General features: G+C 33.6%; 1 protein-coding gene across 3 annotated transcripts in view; it reads left to right on the forward strand.

The window, feature by feature from the left end:
- The first annotated feature begins 407 nt into the window (after positions 1-407).
- The window catches only part of NIPBL (NIPBL cohesin loading factor), a 250,207-nt gene continuing 234,890 nt past the window's right edge, over positions 408-15,724 (forward strand). For all 3 annotated transcript variants that reach the window (XM_031964203.1, XM_031964209.1, XM_031964213.1), the window contains exon 1: positions 408-479. The gene's annotated coding sequence lies outside the window, so the exon portion shown is untranslated. The remainder of the gene's footprint in view (positions 480-15,724) is intronic.

Consider the following 15,724-nt stretch of genomic DNA (forward strand, 5'->3'; position numbering starts at 1 on the left):
GGTGTTTGGCGCCGGTGGAGGGAGTCATTCCTGCAGCTGCACTTCCGGTCGGCATTTTGTTCTGAGAGGGAGAGACCGAGCGAGAGACACACACACACACACAGGGCTCCTTTTCCCCCCCCCGCCCTCCCCCCCCTCCCTCCTTCGGTACCGACTCGCCCGACACCGCCAAGCCGCAGGCAGAGACGCCCCCACCGAGAGGAGGATTGGTTCCCGAGCCGGTTGCGATGCCCCCTCGGTAGCTGGGGCCCCCGGTCGGGTGTTTGTAAGTGTTTCTATGTGGGAGAAGGAGGAGGAGGAGGAAGAAGAAGCAGCGATTTGTCTTCTCGGCTGGTCTCCCCCTGGCTCTACATGTTCACTGCACTAAGGAGGAGACGGAAGAGGAGCCTCTGCCGCCCCCCCTCCCGGCCCGGATTATAGGCTCACCACAGCCGCCTCGGCCTCGGCCTCCCCACGGATTCAAACGCCGATTCGCCCAGGTAAATTCCTTCCTTCTCTTTCTTTCGGCGGCGGCGGCGGCGGCGGCGGCGGTGGGGCCAGGTCCCGGGCTCCTCTCCTCCCCCTCCCGCTCCCGTCTCCGGCAGCCCTGGGTCTCCTCGGCGGAGCGAGTGTGGAGTTGTCCTCCCCGGGAGCAGGCGCCTCGGCCGGCGGCGGTTTTAGATCTTCTCTACCCGCCGACTTTGGCGAAGGAGATTGGGTTCCTGCCGGGCGGCCGGGGAGGCGTAGGCCCGGCGGAAAGCGCAGGCCGCGGGCCAGCGGAATCTACTTGAGCTCGGGGATTAGGAGAGGCTCCGGGCAGAGCGGAGCGATCGCTTCTCAGTGACAGGCCTCAGCCGAGAGAGAAGCGGTAGTAAGACGAGGAGGCGGAAACAATACAACTAACAGCAAGTGTGCCCTGATCTGCTCTATATTTACAACTTTCCCGGTGCGAGAAGTGGGAAAGGTCTCAGTGAAACAAACAACCCCCCCTTCTTCCCCCCCAGTGACCCTGTGAAGGGAGGAAGTAGTTTCAGTTAGTGTGAGACAAATGTTAAATACCCAGAAACGGATCCAGTAGTCATTATTTTCCTTTTTTAAAAACTTGTTTGGACATGCAAAAGTTAATAGACTCGTTTCCCCTTTTAAAGGCATTAAATCGTCACTTAATGATTGAAATACAGAAAACCAAAGTGACATAAACAGTCAATATATCCCTTAAAGAGTTGAACACTTTTCTTTTCAAAGATAAGTGTAGAAAGTTGTTGACAGGTATACCCTGTCACTACGTATTGTATGAATAATTTAAGAAGTTTTAAAGAGAGTTTTATATATGGCCTTTTTTTATTACTTTGCAGTACTTTACCAGGAAGTGGAGGGGCGAAAAAGCTGATATATGTTGTGGGAAGTGTGATATTATTAAGAGGTGAAGATAAAAGAGAAGAATTTCAAAGGACAGAAATTAAGTTATGTCTAACATCCCTGAAGTGAACAATGTAGAAGGTACTATCCTTTCATGTCAGGGTAGATCTTTTTGAGGTCTCAGGATTGTCATTGGCTGTTTGTGCCCATGATGTTTGACTGTGTAATGAGAGAGGTGTCATTTTAATAGGTCAAATGTATCCGTAAATGGCCCGACAAGAGTATCAGTTCTTAACAAATTCTAGTTTTTGTATAAGTGAGTTGTTAAGTAGTAGTGTGTGATTGAGGTGAAAACGCAACTTTTTGAGCTTAAATTAAAGAAACTTTATTAATAGAAATTGCCTAGAAAGCAGTGCTTACCTGGATTATACTATTTTGATACTTTTGTTTCATATCTGTTTAAAAAATGTTCAAGTTGTTAAGGAGCAACATTACTAACATTTTTTTTAAGTTTGTTAGTTGGTGTTACACTGGTTCAAAAAAGATTTTTTTTTGTAGCCTTATTAAATTACCATTGTCACTGTCGAATAAATAACTTTCCTGGAGATTATTTTTGAGTTTAGGGTCTTGCTTGCATTGAGCTCTACTATAATGCCTATAAACGTTCAGATAAATGTTAAAAAGGGTCAAGTTAATATAGCTGTCACGTACTAGGCATGTTTTTAATGCTATAAATCCGTGTAGTAGTCAGTAGCGTGTCCGTGATTTGTATTGGTCAGGGAGCAGTTTGAATTTTAAAAAGCCTGAAGCTCCTGCTGAGCCCCAATCCCGGCCTCCCTCCCTCCCACTAATCTCCCATTCCTGTCTTTGTGCTGCCTGCTCCTGTTAGACACTGTTTGCAACAGGGCCTCAGGCCTGCTTGGGGTGGGGGTGGGGGTAGGGGAGGAGCAGGAGAAGGGGAGGGAGTAACATTTCACATTCTGAGAAAGCAGCTCTTTAAAACACACACACGCACACACAAAATCAACTAGTGTATAAGTTATAAAAATGACGCTTATGTGTTCCTATGATTGTCTTTATTACTTTAATAGAACAACTTTTTACTTTTTGGATCTGAGACTTCTTAGTTTATAGCAAAGGATTGTGGAAAAAAAATAGTTGTACTTAGTTTTCATCATCAGAAAGCGACATATCATCCCTGTTTGTCTTATGGTGCTTTAGAAAACTTGTAGTTGATTTAGAAAAAAAGTTTCAATTGTAGCTTAAGATGTTCAATATATATATGTATATATATACATACATATATGTATATATATATATATATATATATAGTGTTTTCTTTCTAAAACTTTGTTTTTCTCATTTTAGGAGTTCATTTTTCTGTATTTAATTTATAAGTTATAAGCAAAAACATGGATTAATTGTTAGCTTGTCCCTGAAGTACTGAGGACTTTTTTTTTTTTTGCCTATTAAGTGAATAATTAAACTTTTCTTTTAACGTTTTTTCCTTAATTTGGAAACAATTTTTAAAATGGACTCCCCACCCCCACCTCCAGAGCTTTTGAATATAGTGTTCATTTCTCTTCCCCCAACCCCCCATCTGTTAGGAAACTTTAACCTTCAACTAATCATTTAATTGCATATAAGTGCTAGATGTAAAACAAAGACAAAGCTATGTTTTCCAAATTTTTTGAGATCCTCTGAGAGAAAGATAAGTAGTTCTTTTTTTCTGCACCTCATTGGGAAAATGGGAAACTCCAGTTTTCCCTTATGATAAAAATCTAGAATTTATTTAATAGGATTAAGTTGAAAGTTTGTTTTGTTTTTGCTCTTGAGTAGTCATATTAATCCATTTATAATAACTCTTAAAACCAGATTGTAGGGTCAGAATACTTCAAATTAAGTTAATACACAAGTAGTTAATCATTGTTCAGTATATGAGTTGCTTTTAGTGATAGGAGGTTTTTTAATTTTTGTGTCTTGAAAATTTTAGGAACAGTAAAAAATTAAGAGAATTTTTGATGATATAGTAGATATGTTAATGGATATCATACAATTGGAAATTAAATGTGAATTTCATTAAAGAAAATACAATTTTATGTCTTCTTTTTAGAACTAGAAAGTGAAAGTTTTAAAATCCCTATCTTAGCTCAGTTCCTTTGCCATCTCATGTTGGAATCCTTTTCTAATACTCTTGGTTGTTAGTGAAATTTTCAGAGATAGCCTTGCTTAAAAAAGGGAGCATGTTGCTGCATTCTTTACCTCATCAATACTTGTAAATTGTAAGCTCTTGAGGGTAGGACTGATTTCAGCATCCCTAACACATAATAGTCATTTTACTTTGTTGGATTGGATAGAGTCCAGTAGAACTATTTTGGGTATTGCCTTTCCAAAGTCATTAGTTTTTGAAAGAAAGTTGTGGTCATATTATTGTAAAACGGAAATTTTTTTAATTTGAAGCAAAGAAAAGCCAAAAAAAAAAAAAAAAAGCGAACAAAACTTAGTTCAAATAATAATAGTAATCTAACTGATCTCTTAATTTCATAAGGCTTTTAAGTTTTCCTGAACAAACTCATATTTGACACTATTTACAGATAAGAAACATTTAATTAAACTCGTTGAATTCTGATAGGCTCTTTCATATATTTTTTCCTAAGAATATTTTTGGCATATGAAAACTACAAATTTGAATCTATTACTTAACCTTTTTTGTTTTAAATATTACCTAAAAGGAAGAAAACTATTTTACATGTATTAAATAAAATTAACTGAGATTTCATTTACATGATTTAAAGATCTGTCATAGCTAAGAATTCCTCCTGGAAAAACCTTTGAATGTAATTTCTGAAAACACAAGAGTTTGAATGAGGTAAATATTTGAAACCACAGCTCATAGTGAAAAAGTTTTAAGTCCAGCATTACCTTTAAATCCAAAAATAGAGTAAATTAATATTAATTTGTCTTTAAGTGTAGAAATATGGTAAACTTTATTCACTGTACTGAGATTTACAGTAAATTTAGGAAAGTGATGGTGTGAACACTAAAATTATTGGAAAAGTATAACCTAAGAATGAAGATATAATCATAATGAAAGCATTCATTTTAGTACCCTCTATTATAAGACTTTGGTAAATCATTTTATTCTTTAAAAATCAAATATGTACATTATTGAAGAATTTTTTATATGGTTTATTTACATAGATTATAATTTGTAAAAATTCTTTGGGTTTTTAAAAAAGGCTTTTCCCAGAATGACCAGAAAGCTTTTATTGGTATTCTCATTATATTGCTGACAGAAATGATCAGCGTTATTTCCACATTTGGATGAGAAATGGACATTCAAAGAGGCCTAGTGACTTGTCCAAAAACATGCAGTGAGTCCATGGGAGAATGAGCAATTGTTAGCTCCCAGACTGATATTATAAGAAAGATCTGAGCTCCGGAGAGGAATTCTTGAGTCCTGACATTGACTCCCCCTCTACCCATGGATTAACTATAATCTTACTGTTCTTTGTGATATTTCCAATCTGTTACAAAAAAAGATAAAATACATCTTGGAAGGATGTTGACAATATACAAACTAATATAAATACAAAAATGATTTGAGAGGCTTTTTTTCTAGTCTGATTTAAATATGTTGATCATATGGAAGTTAAAGGAAATAGCTACTTTAAATGAAGCATTTTTTTCTCTTGAATTTTCTGTGTAATGATTGTGTTTTTAAAATTATCATTATGGAACTTTAGTGTTTCTAGCTTTTACAATTTAGTGAAAAAAGCTTTGAATGATATTTTCGTTTTAGAGCAAAATTATATTTTTAACTGTGTTTTTATCTAGTCAGAATTTTCTCCCAGAAGTTAAAAGGACAAAAGTCAGAGTTGCCTTTAACTTGTCATTTGTATATTGATATATTGGGGATCAATTTGGAGTAAATTTAAAGTCACTGAATTTTGCCATTTATGTATTTTTAGTTTGGTGGTTTTTTAGATACTATGCTTGTATTTTCCAAATATAAACTATTGAATGAATTAGCCATTTTCTGAAAAAGTTTTATAGAATAACATTAAAAGTAAAAGAAAATGGAAGAACCTATAATTATCATTTTCTTAGTAAATTGGTTGTGTAATTATATTAAAAAGAAATTGAAATGAAGCAAATTGGATAGGTACTTTAAATAAGTATTAATATTTCTGACATTAATTTGGTTTTAATATACTGCATTTTAAACTTGGACTTGTAAAATATGTTATTTCTTTACCTTTACCAAATGATACATTTATTAGGAATTCCTGTTGTTTCGATCATGTTCCACTCTTTGTGACTTTATTTGGGATTTTCTTGGTTAAGATACTGGAGTGCTTTACCATTACCTTCTCCAGCTCATTTTATGGATGAGGAAACAAAGGTTCATATAGTATGACATCATAGAATCATTGAATATTAGAACAAAAAGATTTCAAGGATTGTCTTGTCTACCTCCTCATTTTGCAGAAGAAGAAACTGCTTCTGAGAAATGTAGTGAATTGCCCAGTGTCAGTACAGTGAAGATATGTGATTGTAAAATAATGGTTTAAAAAGTAGAAACCAAATTTAAACTTCAAACTAAATCCTGACCTTTGAAAAGGGTCACCTTGAGAAGTGAAAGACTTTTCTCAGTTAACCTATCATTACCCTTTTGGAATTGCCTTTAGAAGCTATGTAACATTCTTTTGATCATCTTCAATAATGGCAAATCTCCATTCGTAGTATGTTTAACTTAAAAAAAAAGTTTTACTACTTTATAGTTATGTCTCATAATTAAGAGCATATATGTAAATATGCACTTAAGTTGTGGGCAATATTATCTTCGAATGAGTAATCTCTTATCCATTTACACAAACATAACATTGTTTATTTAACAGCTAGGGGCATAGTATGTAGAGTACAGGGGCCTAGAGTCTGGAAATTTCTGAGTTCAAATTTGGTTATACCCTTACTTAGCTGTGTGACTCTGGACAAGTCATTTAACTGGGTTAGCTTCAGTTTCTTCATCTATAAAATAAGTTGGAGGAAAAAATAGCAAACTACTCCACTATCTCCATTAAGAAAATCCCAAAAGGGGTCACATTGAGTCAATATGACTGAAAAATTAAACAACGACAATAAAAATATAACCTCTTAATTAGGAAAATTTCTGAAGCCCCCTTTTTGTTTGAAATAACTTAGTATTTCACCTAGGAATTTGGATATTTTAGTTCTAGTTTCAGCTTTGCCATTTACTTGATGAATAATTTTGAGTAGTACTTTGTGGGCTTGAGTTTTCCTATCTATAAAAAAAAGGATATTGGACTAGATGGTTTCTAAGGTCCCTTCCAACCTTAAAGTGTTAAACTGTCTAAGATTCGCTTGTTTCCTTCACAATTTTTTATAGAATATATTGCACTTTCAACTAATAGTTTGTATAGATTATTATTGATTTTGGTATTTTATATATGTAAACTTAGGTAATTTAAAGTTTCTTTAAAGTGGAGATACTGAGTTTAAAGTATTCTTTAAATGCTTTTTAAGAAAATATTGGCTGAATCTATTTTTTTTTTCAGACCAAAAAAACTTTTGTCATGTATATGTCATATATAAAGCATAAAAATTTCCAGTTCTGTTTAAAGTAATTCATTGAAGTTAATAAAAACTGGATATTAATTTAAATGTATCTTTTCATTTCTGAACAATTATGAAGTTAGTAAGTGCTAAAGAAATGCTTATTGGTTAACTATGTGCCTCGAACTGAAATGTGAGGTAATTTTGAAATATTGGTGTGTTGTTTCTTTTTTTGTTAAAGTTGACTCTTGGTCATTTTGCTTGATGGTTTTGCTGGGTTAAAAACATGTTCATATTGGTATTTGATAGTTTTGCGACACTGTATGTTAACTATTATAAAAATCACATGTACTGGGCTGTTTTATGGTAATTTACTACAGGAGAAGATTGTGTGTATAGTCGGCAGTGTCAAAAGAAAGTATCATTAAAATAAAATTTTAATTATAATATCTTGTTAAGAATACATTTTATTAAATTTAAATTACAATTTAGTCTTTATACTTAGAGTTGATCTGTTATTTCTAAAACAAAAATACTATCTTTCCATTTAGTCCTTAGAAGGAGATGGAACAGTACCTTTTCTCAACATTATTGGACAAAGCTTTCAGTGTTTAAAAGTAGCATTAGTACTTTATTTAATACACCTGTGGATTTGCAGTCAATATTCACCTAAGTAAGTTGATCATTTTATATGTGATTCACAGTTTTTCCTCAACTATAATCAGGTTATAACTACATTGCATGAGTTTAAATTATACATAGTCTTTTACTCCCACACTTTTTTTTTACCTGACTCATGTGAAAAAAACTGATTGCCTCTGTCTGTGCTTCAGCAAAGTAATACTTTTTCTTGCAACTTAAAACCTGGAGGTTGAAATTGACTAGCGTTGAACAATGCTAAAGTTAGCTTCATTCTATTCATTTTTGTGAGAAGTATTAAGAAATTAATATCCTTGAGGCATAAACAAAAGATAAAGTTTTTAAGATATTTATGAAATATGCATTTGAAGCCTGAAAATTGGGTTTTTTTTCCCCCATCTCATCCCTACCATCCTTTTTCTTTTTTGAAAGGATGTGGCTTCTGGTCTTGAGAGGGATTTTGGATGGGGGATGGGGCTAGTCTAGTTTGAACATGGTTCCTAATAGAAGACTTTGAGAAGTTTGAAATGTTCTAAAAATTGAAGGCTTAAGTCAGGTTAAACTGACTGAAAAAAATGATTCTCATAGAATCATTAAGATTATTTATTGGCTTAGTGCACTTCAGTAAACATTTATTAAATACCTGTTGTATGCTGAGGAACTCAAAGGTGTTTGTTGACTGTTAGAGGTGGCCAGAAGTTTAGACATAGTAACCCTCTTGCTCTATTGGAATTCACAGTCTATTAGGGGAACAGGACACATCGAAATGATTTTTAGAAGAAAGAAACACCGGGAAAATAACAGGTTTGTTACTGCAGGCAAATAACAACAACAAAAATCTCTGACTTAACTTTCCTCATCTCTATAAGGTTTCTATCACCTGCCTCATCAGGTGTTGAGGATCAAGTATGTAAAGTGCTTGATAAACTTAAAGGACTATAATACCTGTTAGTTATTATTTCCCTAGTATTCTCTTCTTCCTAGGAGCAAATCTACAGATTCCTTTAAATCAAGGACCAGAATTTAGCTTCATAAAAAAGAGAAGATTGAATCTTTCTTATTCCTTAGGCCTGAGTCCATAAGATTATAGGTCTAAAAGTAGAAGAGACCTTAGAGGTTATCTTGACTAACACATATGTTACAAATGAGGAAACTGAGGCAGGAGAGTGAAGTGATTTATCCAAACTCTCAGAGTAAATGACATGGGCATACTAAATTCAAATGATTAAAGCCAAATACAAAATCATCTAATATTTAATGGAACAAAAAAATCTTTAAATTATTTTAAATCGTAATAATATTTTTATTATTCCAGGACCAAAAAATGTGATGAGACAAAGCAGTGGTCTCACTGTTTATATAATTATGGAAGTTATGAGAAAATTGGCCATTTTATATTTGTTCTGAACCAAATATAAACTCATTCTAAGGGAAGATGGATCGCTGGAATTCCCTTCCTGGTTTTAAAAAAGTAAATGTACAGTGTCAGCAAACAATATAAACCTGTTGAAATACATTTTTTAAAAAAGCTGTGTGGCTGATAATAGCTGGCATCTATATAGTGCTTTAATGTTTACAAATTGGTATAGTTACATTCTCTTATTTGATCCTCACACACAACCTTCTGAAATAGGTGCTATTATTTATCCCCACTTCAGAGAGGTGTATACAGATTTAGAGAGGAGTAAAAAGACTTGTGCATGGTCTCAGGCTAGTAAGGGTCTAAATTGAAATTCATTTCCAGGTCTTTCTAATTAAACATCCAGCATTCTGTCCACAATGATCTTCTTTTTTGTAACTATATAAGATAATGTCTTTTTTAAAAAAATTGCTGAGATTTTTTATTTTTATAATACCTTTATTTTTTAATATATTCTTTCCTCTTCCCCAGCTTCTATTTGTAAAACAGAGTAAAAAAGGGGGAGTAACTCAGCAAAAATTAACCAGCACATCAATCTAAACTTACTAGTTTTGTAGTATTCCGCCACCATAATCCCCCTTCTCTGCAAAGTGCCATGCTTGGTCATTATAGTTATGAAGTTCAGTTTTTTCCTTCTTTCTCTATATTTTGTCTTCCTGTTTCTACTTAAATCACTTTGCATGCGCTCACATAAATCTTCCATAGTTAATTCTTAATATTGATCATTTCCTAGGATGAAATAATTAAAATATTCCATCACATTTGTTTAGTCAATATAATTGGGTATTTCTAATTTCATTTCCAGTCTTTGGGCATCTGTTTTGTTTCTGGTTCTGTGCTGCCATAAATACTGCTATAAAATGAGTAAAGTGACTTACCCAAGAACTTATATCTAATTTCCAGTATTCTTTACATCATACTGTACTGCCTCCATTAAGTAAATAGATTTAGAGAAAGAAGAGGTAAAGACATGACTAGAACCTCCCTATTAACACTACTTATTAACTCTCAGCCATGTCTAGAAAGGGAGAAAAGTTAATGTGACAGAGTTTGAATGAATAAATAAATGAGATCAGAATGAAGAGTATTGTAAATGAAAAAGTTTTGTTTGTGATCTTGTAGATGTAGAGTTCTACCTGCTGAAGATTATCTTTCTTAGACTTTTCATGGATAGCAGTACATAAGTACATTGGCCAGAAGTGAAAATTATCCTTTACACTCATTACTTGACTGGTTAACTTGTTTTTCTTTGCATATGCTTCTTTGATGCTTTTTACATTGTGTCATGTACACAATTCATTGTTCATAATATGCCCCAGTCTATTACACTCACTATACTTATCCCCGTTGTCCTATGAGTAACCTGGAATTTTAATTCTTATTCTTTGGAGGATGTTGTTTTCCAAAATTTAATCAAATAGAACCAATAAAAGAATTTGAACATTTAAAAGGTGGAATTTTGCTTTAGGAAACAGTTTAGGATCACTGAAAGAAGTGCATCCTTTTTCAGATGCAATCCAGCCTATTCTTCTATTTAGTTCTGGACTCATTTCACTACCCACCTGCACTAACTGTCCAAGATAATATATAATCATATTTATAAGAATTTTCATGCATATATAAATGCCCTACTTAATGAAAAAATGAGTCAAGAAGTGGCAGGGCTTTGCAAATGATATTTTGCAAAAGATGTAGAAGACTGCATCTTTATAGTCACAGCTGATGGAAAGATAGAGACTACAAAGATCCCACTGTGCTTTATTGTTTGTTGACCATAAAAACATTTGATTGGGAAGAACAAAGTGCTTTAATGGTTTTTCTCTAAGTGCTTACATTAATATGGCAAACTTATACAATACAGGATTCCTTGATGTAACAACAGCAAAAACTGTTTGATTCTCTGATTATTGATATAAAATGAGACATAAAACAGTGAGAAATTGTCTCCTCGATTATAGTTTATCATTGCAGTAGAAGATGTCCATTGTGGAATTATATGGTATAGTGAAAAGAGCATTGACTTTGAAGTCTGAGAATGTAGGTTCAGATCCCACCCTGAGGTTTACTGCCTTTGTAACTTTAGGCAAGTCATATAAATCTCCCTGGGCCTCATTTCACAAATGAGGAAATGGAGGACTTGGTAGGTAGGTGGAGCTGGGGATATAGCAGAAACTACCTTCATTTTCATTGTAGTAAATAGAAGGCCAAAAGAAGAAACACGGGTGGGATGTGGTACCCTCTTTTAGCTATGCCTGTCAGTTTTTTGATAGCAGTTCAAGTGTTATAGTAGGTATTTCGTTCCTTGACTATAAGTTCAAAGATTCTGCACTTGATAATAGTGTCCCCCCCCTCCCCACTTTTTAAAAACTTGTTGATACTTTCTTTAGAATAGTATGTAGTTTATTGTTTTTTTTCCAATTGGAGAAGGTGTTTTCCTTAGTTAAGTATTGTGATAAGCTCCTAATACTTCATTATGCTGGAATTCTGAAAATAAAAACTTTTTTTTTCATTTACACATTTACAAAAATGTGATTGAAAGTCAGATTTCTCATGATTCTTTTTCTATGATCCCTACGTATAGTATAACAGTCTCTCTTCTGGATGAAGCCTTTTTATTCCCTTCAACTTGTAGTCCCCCCTGCCCTCCATTAACTTGTATTTAACTATTCTTTACATTTTTAAAATTCTGTAAACATTTTCATTCTATCTAGAATTGTAACAAAAGAAATAAGGATGTGAATTATATTTAGCTAACCCAATTAAAGTGGGGGAGGACTAGTTAAGTGAGGTTTTTGTCACTTCGTTTATTTTTGTATAGTCATGCTTCATTCATCCTGTATATGTCATCAGATTTTTGGACAAATGTGCCATTTTACTATCCTCAGGATTCTGATTAGTATGCCTAAACATTATGAAAATTTTCAAGTAATACAACTAGATTAGTGACAATACCAGGATAGAACTTTAGCAGCTGATTATGATAAAGTGTTAAAGATGTTCTTATTTTCACCTAGCAGTAAGTCAAGAGGAGGGAAAATGTGCCTTATAAATATTTTGATAATTTAACTATTAATTCTCTCAATTTTTTGGGGGGGGGGAAGTATGTACAACTTTTCTATTTTGTATAAGATTTCCATGTCAGATTTAGAATTTTGGGATGGAAAGGCAATGTGGTAAAGTAGAACTTTTGTTGGATTTGATGTAAGAGGACCTGGGTTCAAATGTTGGCTTTGCAACAAACAAAAGTGACCCTGCTACGTGTCATTTCACTTTTCTGGGCCTCATTTTTGCCATCTATAAAATGAGGTGATTGGACTAGATGATTTCTGAGTTGAGGTCCCTTTCAGTTTTAAGTCTGTCATCCTGTGATTACCATGTGATGCTTCAAATTAAGCAAATGAGATGTTTGTCAAAATGCTTAGTACAGTGTCTGGCTTTATATGGATGCTTATCTGTTTGTCAAAGTTAAGAATTTTGAATCTGTAGTACATTAGTTGGATATACCTTAGAAATCTCCTGTTTTGTTTTTTGAATTTGTTTGTTTATTTATTCTTAACCAATGTATTGGCTTTTAACAGTGCAATAAGTAAATATCCAGGTAAGAAGAGAGCATGTATAGAGAAGAATTCAGAAAACATGGGAAAATTTTCTGTGCCAGGTTTTCAGGCAACAAGAGGCAAGAAATACTTTTAAAGGGCAGATAGATAAAAGACTAAGCATATATAAAATTCTGGTTTCTGCTACAGCTCATGTGTTAAGGAAATAGCCACCACTCTTTCAGTGGAAAAAGTCATCTAATTTTACATAAATCAATGGGGAAAGTAGGATTTGTTTTATGGAAATTATTTTCACAGAAAATTTTATTGTAGATAATGTATCTGCTCATTAAAGCAATGGGATACCTATATTACCAAACTTGACAACCAATAGTAATGTCCAGAGTAACTTGTCAGTTTTACCATAATCAGCTAGCATAGCTAAGCACATTAATATGGGAATAGAGACCTAAAACTCAAAAGACTGGATTTAAGTAGATTTGAGGTTGCAAATTAATAAGAAATTAAATTACAGAAGATATGCTATTTCTAAGCCTCTAGTGTTTATACTACAAGTAAATTTTATTTGATAAACTTTATTTTTCAAGGCTTTAAGACTGCTTTTAGAAGGCATTTTCTAATCCTTGTTAACTTAGTGTTAAAAGAATTTTAGAAGCTATAAAAAGCAATTTAATTTTGCTTAAATTATATGAAAGCATCAGCATTACTTTTTGGAATAATAGAAGTATTCTACAACACATTGCAATATGATTAATGTTCTATTGTTTGTAACACTTTTTATTTTGTATAGGTCACATTTTTCTAGCTATTATCCATTTTAGGATTAATCTTAAACTTTTGATAAATTGCTTATTGTTTGTCACTGGTCATAGGTCATTCCATATGTTACAGATGCACTAACAAAATAGGAAAAAGTGTGATAAGTGTCATTTGTAGAAATACTTAGGTAGTATCAGAAATTTCTTTAATAAAAAAATAAATTAGTATAAAATCATGTGAAGTTGTGAGATAAAGACATCTAATAACTTGGGAACAACTCAAAATTGAGGCATAATATTTAGGATTAAAATTGTAGATGGAATCAGCTCAAGTTCATTTTGGGATTGAATTGTCTTTGAATTTCTTCATAACTCAGACATGACCTCAGTTCAAAATATGCCTCTCACCATATATTAAAACTTCATAATAGTCCAAATGACTCTTAAAGTTCTGTTTCCAAAGGTATTATATTATAACTTAATTTGTTTCTACTTGCTAACAGGTTTATTTGATTATTTATTGGCTATTGTTTATTTGATAACTACTCAGTGTGATCCAAACACATTTTGTGTTTGGTGTTTTACATCTTTGCAGCTGTATTACACTGTTCCTGGAGGTGTACTGCCTTCTTTCCTTTGCCTAATCTTTAATATAGCTCAGATCTCTCTTCCTAGAACTCTTAAGGCCACAATGTGATCTCTCCTCTTTTTGAACCCTTGGAATATATGATTTTTATTCTCCAATTCATTTGGCAATTTATCATATGTGACATTTTCTAGTATTCTCTTGATGTTGTCTTTATTGTATTATTTAGCTTTTCACTTGTGTCTCATCTCCCAAACTAAGTTATAAGTTCCTGGAGCACATTGAGTTCAGTGTGGCTTAATGAACTTGAACTGATTCCATCTAAAAATTTTATCCTAAATATTATGCCTCAGTTTTGAGTCGTTCCCAAGTTAAGTGTCCTTATCATCTCATACCTTCACATTATTTTATACTAATTTATTTTTTATTAAAGAAGTTTCTGATAACTACCTAAGTATTCCTATAAATGACACTTGTCACATACTTTTTCCTATTTTGTTTGAGTAAGTCTTTTAACATGAAATGACCTATGACTTATGACCAAAGTGACAAGCAGTAAATTATACTCATTTGCAGTTCATTGAATGAATGGATATCATTTCTTTTGATAGTTCTTAGAGCACTGTGAAGTTACAAATCCAGTCCTTATCCAATATTCAAACTATGTTTTGTACATAGAAATTGCATATTACCTTCTCTCTTGCAGTCTACCCCACCTATCCTGGTCAGACTAATCTTGTTTATGCATAGATCTAGTTATGCTACTCCTCTATTTAAAATACTCCAATTGTTTCCTGTTTGCTGTAGTCAAGTTCAAAGTCCTTAACTTTACTCAATTCGGCCCTCCCTTATCCATGCCCTGTACTTTCTTAACTCATACACTAAGCCTATATTAATTCATTATGTGATTTAGGATGGGAATAGGGTTAGAAGATACCATTTCTCCTTAGCTTTTTTTTAAAGCCTTATCCAAATACTGCCTTCACTTTGAAGCTTTCACTGATCTCCTTAGTTAATTAATGACCTTTGCCTTTGCCTGCTCCTCCCAATACCCCTTTCTCACATAGCACTTAGCATCTCCCTAATTCATCTATAAGACAAATTACTTATTCGTGTGTGTCATGTACCCATCAGACTCTTAAAATGTAAATTCCATGAAAAGCTGCGTCTTATCAGAAATTATGACCTCCCAGGCTTCAGCAGTGTTTTCCATACATTAGTAATGTTATAAATGTTTGTTGAATTGAAATATTTGTCCAATATTCTAATCTAAAGTTGTAACAGGCTTGAATTGCTTTAGGTTATGAAATCTCAAATTTCTTGCCATTTTTCTCACACTACCTTTGTATATTTGAGTTCTGTATTCTTCTGTTCTTCTGTATTCTTCAGTTTTGAATTTTCTATGTCTTGCCTCTTCCTCACTACTGCATATTAACTATGCTTTCCTTCTCCCTCTTCCCATTAGTCCAATGTTAGTTTTACATTATATCAGATCTAACTGAAAGAATTATGTATACACACTAAGGAAACAAAGTAATAGCGAAAAAGAAATACTACTAAATTGCATTATAACAACATTCTCATCTGTGCTAACTGGTTTTTAGCTTAGGCTTTAAATACTTGGGTTGTAATCTGACTGCTACGAGAAAAGCACTTACAGTGTCTGTAGATTAATGCAAAACTAAATCATCTTTGCCAGTAATTTTTTGAGCCATTACTGCCATTAACCTAGAATAAATGTCTAAGGGTACTTTTGGAAGCAAGCATATGGCCCATGCAAGATCAAGAGGAACCAGTATGGTATGAAATGGGTATAAGAGGAATGGGGAGAAAGAAAAAACAGAAAAAT

The sequence above is a fragment of the Sarcophilus harrisii genome, chromosome 1 (assembly GCF_902635505.1).
Source record: "Sarcophilus harrisii chromosome 1, mSarHar1.11, whole genome shotgun sequence".
Lineage (NCBI taxonomy): Eukaryota > Metazoa > Chordata > Mammalia > Dasyuromorphia > Dasyuridae > Sarcophilus > Sarcophilus harrisii.